The 14,404-nt window shown below is 34.4% G+C and overlaps 1 long non-coding RNA gene across 1 annotated transcript in view; it reads right to left on the bottom strand.

The window, feature by feature from the left end:
- Positions 1-11,011, bottom strand: part of LOC135268964 (uncharacterized) — a 396,879-nt gene extending 385,868 nt beyond the window's left edge. Inside the window, exon 1 of the long non-coding RNA XR_010337296.1 lies at positions 10,819-11,011. This is a non-coding gene — a long non-coding RNA (uncharacterized LOC135268964). The remainder of the gene's footprint in view (positions 1-10,818) is intronic.
- Positions 11,012-14,404: the final 3,393 nt, after the last annotated feature.

Raw genomic sequence — 14,404 nt, 5'->3', positions numbered from 1 at the left:
AGAAGACTGTATATAAATATTTAGCTCTTTTTTTTTTTTTTTTTGAGTGGGTATGCTCAGAGGGTATTTGGTTATCAGAAGATCCTTACAGATTTAGGTTGCCTTCAATTATGTTTCCTTCTCCCCTCTGTGTCCATATTGTGAGACAGAGAGTTAAAATTCAGGTGTAATGCTTTGGGAATATATGTGATTAAACTTTATCAGTTGAGGAAAATTGTGTGACTTCAGTAATTTCTCTTTATTATTCTTTTACTCCTCTCCTTGAGGTGGGAAGATTAGGGAGCAGAGATATCTTCAGGGTGCTACTGAAGGCTATAACAGGAATGAAACTACCCATGACACTCTTGGAGAAAAAGCTGTTCAAAGCTTCACTGAGGAATCTTGGCCTCTACCCAGGATTTAGTGATGGCAGGACAGAAAAACGGTGGAGTGGGAGGTTGTGGCAGAGTGTAGTGGTAACAGAGAGTTCTCTCAATAGGCGCAAGACATGAGGCAGTGTGATGAGCAAAACCTCTGGGTGGCAGTGGTTTGGCTTCTGAATCCTCAAAGCTACAGAATTCTTGTGATACATAACAGGGGGATTTAAAGCTTTACTCTAATTAGCTTGACCAAGTCATTGCATTCATTGGTCACTATAATGAAGGAGTGTAGGAGTTTGGCATCAGAGATAGTAAGTAACAGTGTCATTAAATGGGAAAACTGTTGAATTATTAGTGTTAGGGCTGAACAATCTCTACCATTTGCTACAAGTGAAAAGTTAGTGAACATGAGTGGTTCCTTACAAGTCCTTGGAGAAGAAACTGAATTGCTTCCATGTTATCAGAGGGTGTTTTGCAGGGCAATTAGGAGGAGGCAAGAGATAAGAGAGTGTCTCCTGGCCAATAAAAGACAAGAATAACATTGAGTTGCAAAGTTTGGAAACTGTTTTTTAACAATACAATTGGAAGTCGATCTTGATTTCTTTAGGTCTGGATGACTAAGATTGGAGACAATGAATTCCTTACATCTCACAGGAGGGCTTGTTTTGCACAACTATGAGTTATCAATGAACAGAATAATAGTTAACATATTCATTGTTTACTGTATATCAGGCAATGTTTTCAGCACTTCACTTAAATGAACTCACTTAGTCCTCAGAGAAAACATGTGGTAGATTTATCAGTTATGACTATTTCTGAATTATGAGAAAGGAAACTGCAATAGAAAAAAAATTATGTGACTTGAGTCTCTGAGGCTTGAGTCTCTAATCAACTAGCAGAACTAGTTCCAAATCCTGTTCAATTAATCACTATTAGTGGGATTTGGTGACTATATTTAAACATTGTGTTTTTATATCAAAACTGTTAACCACACTAAGATTGTATTCTTAAAGTAATTCATTGTTTTAAATAGCATATTAGTATCTATTGGAAATCAATCTATGTAGATTTTGTTGTTGTTGTTGTTGTTGTTGTTGTTGTTGTTGGCAGGGTCTGGGTCCATCACCCAGGCTAGAGTGCAATGGCACAAGTTCAGCTCACTGCAATCCCCATCTACCTAACTATTACCAAGAAAACTAATCATGCTACATTTGGAGATGTTTTCTGTCAGTGATTCCAGCATGAATAATTTATAAACCCACAATGAAATGAAAGATTATTCTTCCAAGATAAGAGAAATGTGAAATAATTTATTTCTATATGAAATTACCAAATCGATTATTGAGTTGATCTAATTTTGCAAATAAATATACCCTGAGGCTACTTGACTTGCACAAGGATTCACTCAGGGTTTTTACTTAAGGAAATGGTGTACAGAGGGTTTCAACCTGTCTCTTGTTGTATATTTGGGTTGTTTTCAGTCATTTGTCATAAGAAATATACAATGACTAAACTGTTGCACATGTCTAAATGTATTATTACAAATGCATGTTAGAAATATATTCCTGAAATACTTTTGCTGGTTGAAAAGGTGACTGCCTATGTTATTTTGCAAGATTTTGTCAAATCTCTCTTCTCAGTGCTTCTATTATTTTGCATTTAGACAAGAGATGCATGAATTTATTCATTTAACTACAAGTTTCTCAACAGAATATGTTATCAAATAATTGTCCTTTTGTCAATGTGATAATGAATGGGATCTTAGAATATTGTACTATGCCCAATTCTAATTAAAAGAAGGATTCAACATTGTTTTATATATTATGAATATTTACGTATCTCTGTGTTTGTGTGTATGTGGGTGTTTGTATGAACCTGCTGTTTATGTCTTGTGATTATTTATTGGATTGTTGGTCTTGTTCTTATTTATTTTTTAGAAACTCCTTACAAAGAATTGTTCAAAATATGTTAAACAATTTGTCAGTATTTACCAAGATTTTCTCAATTTTTTTGTCATACTGCACAAATATTTGTCAATCTTTTTAGTTATAGGACAACTTTGGAGTCATAGGATAATTTTTCAACAAATTAAAAATTAGATTTTTCCACATATTTTAAGATGCACCTTTCTTATATGCAACTTTTCCACATATTTCAAAATAGATCTTATCAACTCTATTTCCCAGATATTTTATAAAGGCTGTTATGATGAATGATATATGCTCTAGGTATAAGCTGTTAGCAAAGTAGCAATACAAACTCTGTTTCTCTAACTATAATATTTGTATACTTTATATGATTACAAAAGAATTACACAGTTCTTATGACCCTAAAAATTGTCTATTTTGCATGTGTTAATTAATTTAATACTGTCTAGATTCTGTGAAGTAGGTATTATTATCCTACTCATTTTGCAAATTGAAAAACTGAGATATTTAGAGTCACAGACTGAATGTAGATCACCAGAGTCATTTTTCTAAACCACTACAACTCACTATATTTCACACTGCTTAGACTGCAACCATTCTACAAGCTTGTATTTCTTCAGGTCTTAAAATAGTTATCATTTAAAACTAAATATGACATGTAAAATATTAAATATTGTACCCACCCAACTAATTCAAAACATACCAAGTAATATTGCACAGATTTTATTAAATTTATGAAATATAAATTTCATATTATTTTAGTATTGCATGTTTTCTACCAATTGTAATATTTAATTGTAGCATGCTGTTATCAACAATAGTGAAAATAGTCTATTTATAAATGTCTTCTACTTGCATAATCACTAAAATAATATCTGTCATATTTAGAGCTCATGAAGTACAGTAGTTAAAAGTGCTAGCTTGGAATCAGTTTGAATAAAATATGTACTCAACTGCTTAATTATTTTTGTAGTCACAGACATATCTATTGCTTTAAATTTGAGTTTCCTTTTTACTTAAATGGAGAGGAAAATAGTATATTCATTTTTTCCTAAAAATTAAATGAAATACCAGAAATGTTTAACACAAAATGTTATGCACATTTTAGTTATTATTATTTCAAAAAGAGCTAACCATTTGCTATACAAAGAGAAAAACAATACAATAAAAACTACATGTTAAAAAATATAAAATAACCAATGGATTTGCATTCACTATCTCCAATGAACTAAAATGAAAGACAAAATAAATTTTTACGTGTGATTAGGTGTGAGAGATAAAGCATGCTGCTCTGCTAATCGGGCTTGGTGACAACATCACACTATGATAGCTTTTTGGCATCAGTGAAACTGACACTGAGCAAAACTAAGAATCTAATGGGAGAAACACAGTGAGTGATGAGAGAGTGAATGAGAAGAGATTGCCTTCTCATTATTCTCACCTGCCAGAGTTGGCCTTGCAATTGTGAAGGAGGCAGACACATGTGGAGGAAAAAAATGTTTTCTCATGAAAAAAAAAAATCTAATTAGGTAACAATAGAAAATAAAATGAGGGAAAAAAGGAAAAATATATATGGAATTTATTCTAACTCTGTATTAGTCACAATGAAAAATAAAAGCATATTGTATAAGTTACCTTTTTAGTCATCTTTGAGTTTCTTGGAATAACTTTACGAAAAGAAAAAAAAATGTCTGTTGACTTTGCACGATTAAAATAAGCTACTTCTATATTATAGATTTTTGGGGATCTCTTAGGACTCTTATTCTGATGTTAATTTATTTTGCATTAACTTGTTCACACTGAAATTCTAATGTCTTTCCCTCTTCTGGGTTGAGAAGCTCAATTTGAGAGTATAAATAGTAGCTTTGAGACACATTATATTACATCAAACTTTTTGATAGTTAACAATTATGGTTGCACAAATTTTCTGTTGTCTATTTTATTTTCTCAGCCCTCATCTGAATCACATGAGTCTACACTTTTTTGGCTTTCAGACAAACAACCAAGAACATAAGATATTCAATGTTTACAACCTACTACGTAGCATCTTAGGAATCATCCCTATAGCAAGATACTAACATTTTCAGCTAAAAATGATCACACTAAGTGACACATATAAAGGATATAAGTAGGCTTTAATTGGTTTACTTCAGGTTTTCTACTAAATAACTTTATTATGGTTTTCAGAAATTTTTGAATTCTATAAGTATGAATAAGTTAATGCCTATAAGTTATTTAGCTACATTAGAGCTAGTTATACAGATATTGTTGTGAAAGGCATTTGTGAACTAGAAAGTGAAGACAAAGCACTCCAAGCTATTTGGAGAAAAAGCACAGAAAGTGGTTTCAGAAATATGAGAACCTATGGCCATCATGGTGAATATTTTCTTTACTTATCCTTTGCAAAGTTGATATACAAGAAAATGTTTGGTAAATCTAAGTATACAAAATGGATCTTACTACATGACAAATAAATAGTTCAAAGTTGCAAATCAAAGATAAAGGTATTCATAATTATGACAATTTCATGGACTATCACAAATGTGCCTAGATTAGAGAATTTTAAAAGTCTTAAAAATCCTAATTATAATCTCACCAATATTATTACAAAATGCCCTTATGGAGTATCTCATTTCAGTTTAAATAGCACAATAAGATATATAAGAAGTGTTCATTTTTGTGGAAAAATTAATTAATCTTAGTTTAAAACATGCAAGAACCTTATGCATATTTCAGATTTCAAACCACTACTTTCTGCTGCCCAGTTTTATAGAGTAACTAGACAAATAGCAAGACATTTAATTAACTTTATGTTGCTTCACTAAAATAGGCATGTGATCTGTTCCTTTATATCCTACTTGTAATGACAGCATGTGAACTTACAACAGAATATTTGTTTTCTAAAATAAATATATACAAATACTTATTACTTAGCAATGGCTTTTGATCTGCTTCACAGCTGATATGGCAATAACATTATATAATAATATTTCGTTCTGTTTTCTACTCTCGTTTGATTAATGTAGCATATGAATATTTTTATTTTATTAAAAGTTATATTTTAATGACCATTTGATTATTTTTGAAATGTAATATGCATAAATAATACGAATTGTTTCATACATACTAGTGCTAGTAAATTTGTGGAACTGCTTTGAAGAAGAATGACACTTATAAAAATTCAAACAATTTGACTTTGAATTTTTGAAGAATTTATTCAACTGGATTTGTCAAATAAGTTTGCAGAAATGTATGCTTGGCAATGTTCATTGAAGTATTATATACAATGGCAAATATGTACAGATAAGGTGAACTTGTATTATTAAAAGTATGAGTAATGGTGAAACCCCATCTCTACTAAAGATACAAAAAATTAGCTGGGCATGGTGGCGCGTGCCTGTAATCCCAGCCACTCAGGAGGCTGAGGCAGGAGAATTGCCTGGACCCAGGAGGCAGAGGTTGCGGTGAGCCAAGATCGCACCATTGCACTCCAGCCTGGGTAACAAGAGCGAAACTCCATCTCAAAAAAAAAAAAAAAGTATGAGTAAATAAGTATTCTTAAAGCAATATTATTTGTAGCTAGTAGCTAACATAGTGTGAAGGTGTAAATACTAATAAGGTAAGGATGTCTATGTAATGCTGTTGACTAAGTTTGATAATCAGTATTTCTAGTATAACAATTTTTATTATACGTAGATAAATTACATATTCAAATCTTAGTCTCTATATAATTCTGAATATCTATGAATAACAGACATTTATATTTATGTAAGTACATGTGTCTATGATTATATAAATATATTATATGGGGCAAAGAAGTATTTTTAAGGAAGATTTTGAAACACCATGAAACAAAATTTGACCTGTAAGTTTATTTTTAGAACTAAACAAAAAATTTAAGTCATATAAGATAATATCAAATATTAAAATACCTAAACCTGTACACATCTATAACGTTTATGGAGTATCAGATAAAAATGAATTTAACTTTAAAGATTAACATATGCTATTGACTGTCTATATCAATATCCATACAAAGGTGCAAGACATAAGTATATAAAGAGAGAAAAAGAATAGTCCAATTAGCAAAAGAAACAGAAAAGTTGCAAGAAGTTATGGTAATGATTATCACAATCTGTTTAGGAAATTTCAGCTACTTGTTGGATGGTGAAGCTGTCCATGGACATCAAATTCTACCATTTCTTCATTGGCATTTAATGCATTGTAGAAGTTTCTGTAATAAGAACTATAAAAATTTCTCAGGAATATTTAGGGAGAGTCATGGGGTTAACTGGAAAGAAAAACATTAGCATCTGGTTCTGCATCTTTCTACCTCAGAAATGCTTGAGGATTTAACACTTCTTAGAGTCCTTTGAATGATAGGCTCGAAAATTCAACAAAAGTTTATTTATATTGGATCCAAGATGAATGAAAATGTGGTTTAGGATTATGGCTCTTACTAAGCATCTATACTTAATTTTTTAAATTAACCACAATATAATTAGTAACCAATAAAATGATGAGATGTATTTTGCACTGGAAATGGCATTTTTTCTTTTTTCTTTCTTTGTTTTTGCATATCTTTAACTGAGAAGTTATCTGGCTTACTAAGGTATAACAGTTTATGCCATTTTAGGCTTCTCTAAATTGAGATTCTCCATGTACACTCAGCTTCTTCTCTTGTTTCCCCACATATCTTAAGTGTATATTATGTGTATCAGAAGCTGTGCACTGACACCATAAGCCACTGCCTTGTTATTTGCCCTCTTCAATTTTGTAAGCTAAGTATGCTTCTGCTACATAGTGCCTTTAAAGTCCTATGAATGTGAATATTAAAACAATCCAAATATGACTAGCTTAGTCAAATGTACTGTGTCTAACCAAAGTTAACTCGTAAGATTAAAACAAAGAGATGAAATAAGTAATAAAGAAAGATAGCAACCCATAGGCTATTTTCTGAGTGATACCCTGGGCAGGAGATGGATGTGGAGTGATAAAAATATTTTAAAGCATATTTAATGTATGAAATTGAACGTGAATGATCAGAATAACTAGAGTACATCACATTCATATTTCTCATAATGATTTTCATTAAACTTATGGTAATTCATCAATAACATATTCATTTTTATCCACCAGCTCTACCTATTGGCATTACTGTTTTGCTAGAACTGTGAAATGGAGATAAAATGGAACCCCTTTTGCTGAATCCTAATGTAGCTCATTTTTGCCTATGATAACTGAAGTAGCTTGATGCTTTTATTAGTCTTTGGTTTTGTTTGTTTTTAGACAGAGTTTCACTCTTTCACCCAGGCTGGAGGGCAGTAGCCAAATCTCAGCTCACTGCCACATCCACCCTCTAGTTTCAAGCGATTCTCCTGCCCCAGCCTCCGGAGTAGCTGGGATTACAGGTTCCCTCCACAATGCCTGCCTAATTTTTGTAATTTTAGTAGAGATGAGGTTTCATCATGTTAGCCAGGCTGATCTCAAACCCCTGACCTCCTGAACCGCCTGCCTCGACCTCCCAAAGTGTTGGGATTGCAGGTGTGAGCCACCACTCCCGGCATTATTCGTCTGTTTTAATATTGCCCAGGAGAGTCTGTGGGCGTGAGTCCATGACGCTGGTAGGTCATAATTGAAATCCAGTACATGGAGCCCTCTAATAAGATGAATCACACATCTTGGGCACACAAAATTTTGGGGTACTCACTGAAAAATGTTTCATTTTAGTACCCATTTTACCTGGAAAACGTCTCAGGTCGAAGCAGCTGTAATTTTTTTAACCTGGGATGCAGGCATCCCTGGTGTTCAATTTCAGATAGGTGTTTCTATTCCTAAGCTCAAGTACCCATTAAAATGTATACTGGAAAATTAGGACAAATTTAACACACAACTTTTAAAGAAGCAGCAGCTCATCTTTCTCTGCCAAACAGAGTGGCCAAAATATCCCTACTGAGTAGAAAAACCTGGCTTCCAAAGAGAAGTATAAATTATAACACTATTGTCTGGTGGAGGACCCTTGGGCCCCCCTAGCCACATGGAAAGTACCTAACTTCCCGATAAGGAAAGCCCCTCCTCCCTCACAAGTAAGGTCCCTTAGCTCACTCTGTCTACCGTCTTAGCTCGGCCCGATTCCAGCAACCTTCCCGCCCGGCAACCGACCGAGCCAATCACCATCCGCCCCATCAGCTCTCCAGTAACTTCCCGCCCAACAAGCTCCCCCGCCCGGCAGACTTCCCGCCCGACAGCCAACCTGACCAATCGCCACCCGCCAGATCAGCTCTCCCACTCCCCCAGTCCCTCTAACCCTATAAAAACCGCCGAACAAAGAAAGCCGGCGCGAGACTGTTGACTCTTTCCCCGTTACGAGTCCAGTCTGCCCGGAGACTCTCCAATAAAGCCTGAACTCCTCTTTCATCTGGTCTAATTCGGTCGCGCCTTGGGGTCCAAGTTATGAGGGTCCGGGCAGGTCAGACAACTATTCTACAATTAAACCTGTATTGTAAAAGTGAAAGTTAATAATTTAACGTCCTCTGTGTGCAACTATTCTTTTCCCTAAGGATTGAGTTTCAGCTCTGTCAAGCCTATGTCCCATACCCTATTCAGCCCTCCTCAGGACTACCTCCACAGGTAAAACCCCCTGTGGCAACTACCTCCACCAATGCCAACCAGGGCTCCTCGGCTCCTGTACCCCAACAGAAGCTAGGGAGGGGCAAGACAGCCAGGGCATCTCAGGCTACCCGGATGCCCAAACTCTGCCCCCTACAGTCAGTGAAAGGAAAATCTGGCACAGCTAAGGTGCATACCCCCTTCTCACTTTCTAACTTAAAGCAAATTAAGGTGGACTTAGAAAAGTTTTCAGATGACCCAAACAAGTACACAGATGTTCTTCAGGGCCTAGGTCAGTCTTCCAAATTATACTGAAAAGATGTCATGCTTTTGCTTAATCAAACCCTAACCAGCAACAAAAAAGAGGCTGCTCTAGCAGCGGCTCAAAAGTTTAGGGATACTTGGTACCTTGGTCAGGTACATAACCTAATAACGCCAGAGGAAAAGGATAAATATCCCACAGGTACACAGGCAGTCCCTGGCATGGACCCTTGCTGGAATCCAGATTCAGAACAGGGGGACTGGAGCCGTAAGCATTTCCTGACTTGTATACTTAAGAAATTAAGGCAAATTATAAAGAAGCCAATGAACTATTCGATGTTATCCACCATAACTCAAGGAAGGGAAGAAAACTCAACAGCTTTCCTTAAGCAATTGCAAAAGGCTTTAAAAGAGTACACTCCCCTGTCACTAAACTCTATTAAGGGTCAGTTAATACTAAAGGACAAGTTTATTACTCAGTCAGCAGCAAATATCAGAAGAAAGCTTCAGAAGCTAGCCTTGGGACCAGAACAGAGTCTAAAATCATTGCTAATCCAGGCAACCTCAGTGTTTTATAATAAAGACCAAGAGGAACAGGCTAAAAAAATCAGAAGAAATCAAAGAAAGGCTGCTGCCTTAGTTATGGCCTTCAGGCAAGCAGAGCCCAGGGGCTCAAATAAGGGAAAGGCTCGGGTTAGCCACCAATCTGGCAAAACTTGTTACCAGTGCGGTCTAAAGGGATGTGTTGTAAAAAACTGTCCCCAAAGGAACGGACCACCACCTCATCCATGCCCACTGTGCCAAGGGAATCACTAGAAAGCACACTGTCCCTGGAAACCAAAGTCCCCTGGGCCTAAGGTATCTAGACAAATAATCCAATAGCAGGAGGATGCCTAGAACAAGAGCCAGCAAGAGCCATCACCCTCACAAAGCCCCAGGTAAAGCTAGCCATAAAGGTCCAGAAAGCCAGTCTTCTCCTGGGCACCAGCACAGCCTTCTCAGTATTACCCTCCTGCCCTGGAAACTTGGTGCAGGTATTAAGAAAGTTACTACCTCTATTCAGTTACTATAAGCTATCTCAGAAGTTAGTTAATAACAAAGAAAGGTTGCTAATTCTCTCTGCAAAAAGCAGCTCTCTCTACAAACCAGCTTAACTCTTTAGCTGCCATAGCTTTTAAAAAAATAAAAAGGCCCTAAATCTGCTAACAACAAAAAGAAAAAAAAAAAAAAAAACCTGTTTCTAGGGAAAATGCTGCTATTTTTTAAAATCAGTTAAGTGTTGTTTTAAGCATAAAACTCAGGAATCAATCAAAAACAGGTCTAGAGACCTTCAGAAACCTAGCTCTATTCTCTCCTAGGCTGGTTTATAACGGGGCCTCTCATCTTTAACCACCTGGTCATATTCATTTCTTATAAAACCATAAGGTCACAATTAATCCTGCCGCTGAAACCCTGAATGTCCTTGGCTTGTGAGCTCTATCGTAAACCTGTAAATCAACCTGCACCCCTGAAAGCCTTCCCTCTAAAAAAAAACTTCAACTGCAGGGCCCCTTCTACGCCCCATTTCAGCAGGAAGTAGTTAAAAAAGATCAATGCCCCTATTCCAACAGAAGTTAAATTTTCCTGTTCAGAGGACAGAGTGAAAGAATGTGTTCTCTTACCGGATCCATGACGGGGCGCAGTTTAAAGGGCGAAAATTTCCCAACGCCCTGCTCCTCTCCCGTCTCTCTACATCCGGGAATTTTAACGGTTTAAGTTTCGCGGGCGCGGGAAAAAAACTAAAGGTCAATCCCTCCAGCAAAAGTTCTAAGGAACTCCTTTCAAAGCCAAAGGAATTTGGAAAGGTGGGAATTTCTCCCGGGATAAACTCCCCTGCTCCTTCACCCACGCCAGATTTCCAGCTCTCTGGAATCCCCTCCCACACTCTTCCTGGAAGCCTTTCTCTTCTTTCCTTCTCTTTATCTAAATAAAATCACCTTTCTGCAACACTTCTTAAGTCCGATATTTACTTTTATGAGCATACAGCACACTTGCCGTGGTCCCATCGCTTATTCTGGAAGTTAAAGGCCAAAACCCACAGCTTTCTCTCAGGGAAGCCGTGCCTCACCGGCGCTCAAAAAAAAAAAAAAAAAAACCCGGTTACACTAGCAATGTTAAAGTTTCTCAATTTATCTTACATTTCTACAAATGTTTTGTGAATTTTCTCTTCAAACGTTGTGTTTATTTGTACAGATAGCTTAATTTCATCAAACAAAATTAAATATAATATAATGAACGTATTTAACTCATCTAGTTCTTTCAAAATATTCCAAAATGTATTTTTATAAATTTTTGACATTTTTAAATTGAAAATTTTGTCTTTTAGTGTTTACACAGCTTTGTTCTGTGTTTGCAGATATTTTATTTTATCATGAAAATGATAAATATTATTCCCAATCATTATTTCATAAATATTCACATCAATATTCCCATGGTATATATGTTTTGATTTCTAAATATGTATTTTTTCAAGTCAGAAAAATGTTTGTTCTACATTTTGCACGTCTAAATTTAGTTATTATATTCACAAAACTACCCTGTAAAAATTAATTCATTCTAATGTTGAGTTGTGATTCATTCATTTTTTTGTGTAACAACTGTTTAGAGAAAATAGTTTCTATTTCTGGACCATTTCCTTAATAATCTGTTTTTCTCTTTAGTAACAAAACACTTATAAGCACTGCAGCTATTTCCAATGATTTAATATCTCATTATGTTTCCTTTGTATATTCTTCTCTGATAATTTTGTGTTGTTCATCTTCCACGTACATGGAATAAATGGGAAAAGAGATATGGACATCATTCACTAACAAGAAAATAATGTTTATGTTATTTATTTCCTTATTTAAAAAAACACCTGCAAAATTCTTGTTTACATTTGTATAATGCTTTGAATTTATTGAATAGTTTCTTATGCATCTTGAATCAAAACAATAAAATTTCAGCATTACCAACTTGTCATTATTTCTATCTTTCCATTACTATATTATACACGTTTTTATTTTCTATATACCCTTGAAAAAACTTAGAAAATTTACTTTTTTGATACAATGAATTTTGTGGGTTTTTTTTGACATTTTGCCCTGCTTCTTGATATTATCATTAAATGTCTTATTTCTACTATTATTAAATGTCAATGGGTTATAGCTTTGAAGTGTTAAAATAATCTCTGCTATCTTGAAATTATATAAAATTTCAGGTGAAAACTGCAATTTTCTTGATCGTGTTCAGTCAAAATTAGTAAATAAAACCTTATAAACTAGTGTGTGACATTCAAATAAAAGTCAAGAAATATATTTCCACATTCAGGTATTAGTAAAGACCATACTAGAATGAATATATTAATTTTATATCTAAAATAAAATATATGTTTAACATATGCATGTATTTTTGGCTGTTTTGTGAACATACTCATAATATTTACTCAAATAGAACTGTGTTAGCAGTTCAAATTGTAGATGTATAAGGGCAGTATAATAAACAATATTACTTTAATTAGAATTTTTCAGATGAACGGATTCAAGTTTTTATTCTAATGTCTTGTATTTTAGAAAAATTTTAATTTTTAATTATATATCACTAAACAATGATCATGAAATTCTCCTACGTAATACTATGCAAATTATTTCAGGCAGAAATTTCAAGAGAATTTACTGTTTAGATAAGATAATAATTCAAAATTTACTATTCTCAAAGAAAATTATATATAAAATTAACAGTTTCTTTAAGCATATGGAGGATAAATCTACCTGAAACAAACAGAGATTAAATATATATATTTACAAAGTACAAGCAGCATACCCCATATCTGGCCATGATGCGATAACATTTTTTTAGGGAACACACACACCCCCCAAAATTTTTACAAGGTCTTAAAAAGAAAATACCTAGAGGCCAATGAAGTGAAATGGCTGATATACTTCCCCCTCCCCCCATATCACTCAAATTAAGGTAATTTTCTCCAAAAGCCAAGTAAAGAATATGACAACATGGCTCTTTTGTCAGTGCCAAACTGGGTTCCTAAATACTCATGTCCCTTTAAGACATACTCATGTGTATGAGTATGTCCTAAATACTCATACACAAAAAAGTATATTACCTTTGAAAGCAGGATGCTACTACCTACTTATTGGCCCTATTTAAAATAGAAATATTCCATTTCATTTTGTTTATCACAGATTGGTTCATGCTAATTCATTGAGTCCTAAGGAGAAGTAGATAAATCAGCAATCCATTGCAAATGAAAGAGGTTACCTGAGATCTTGCAAGGTAAGAGAGCATAACATACTTATTTTTTCTACTGATCAACCTTATTTTTTAAATGTAATTTTATTATATTTAATGTTTATGAAAGCATATATTACTGAAACTATGAAATATTATATATACTTAATTTCTGACAAAGTGTTTTATTTATACATATTTTGTTCTGTATAAAAATGTAGCCAGGCATGGTGGCTCACACTTGTAATCCCAGGACTTTGGGAAGTGGTCAGATCATGAGGAGTTCAAGATCAGCCTGACCAACATGGAGAAACCTCTCTTCTTTACCAAAAATACAAAAATTAGCTGGACATGGTAGCCCATGCCTGTAATTGCAGCTACTTGGGAGGCTTAGGCAGGAGAATCCCTTGAACTCGGGAGGTGAGGTTGCAGTGAGCCGATATTGTGTCACTGCACTCCAGCCTGAGCAACAGAGTGAGACAGAGTCTCACTCAAAAAATGCTCTCACTCTCAAAAAAAAAAAAAAAAAATGCTGGCAGGGTGAAAACCTTTAATTTTAAAGTAGGAGTTATCAGTTAAACCAATTATATATATATCTCACATTAGAAATAGGAAGGGGACAAAGATGGAAAGACAAGAAAAGGTTATAAATAAGTTAAGTTTGAGATAGTAATAGGCAAATAAATAGTAGACAAAGTTACTAATTACAAATAGCTATATTGAAGAAAATAAGTAAATTTTGACTCAAATCAGAAGCAGAAACGGTAAGCATTCTTAGGCTTAGTAAAGCAGCAATGCTACCGAGTGTCAATCTGTATCACTACTGCAGAATACATATGTAATAGATCTATATGCTTATTATTTTAATGTTATTTATAGTAACATAAGATATAGAAATATCATATATTAAAATAAAACATTCATATATAAGCCAATATACAAATATAATGTATAGATGTATCTCTCATCATTAATATTATTGAT

The sequence above is a fragment of the Aotus nancymaae genome, unplaced genomic scaffold (assembly GCF_030222135.1).
Source record: "Aotus nancymaae isolate 86718 unplaced genomic scaffold, 86718_ANA_hifiasm-v0.15.2.pri h1tg000048l, whole genome shotgun sequence".
Lineage (NCBI taxonomy): Eukaryota > Metazoa > Chordata > Mammalia > Primates > Aotidae > Aotus > Aotus nancymaae.
This window is presented reverse-complemented; position numbering and strand designations above follow the sequence as displayed.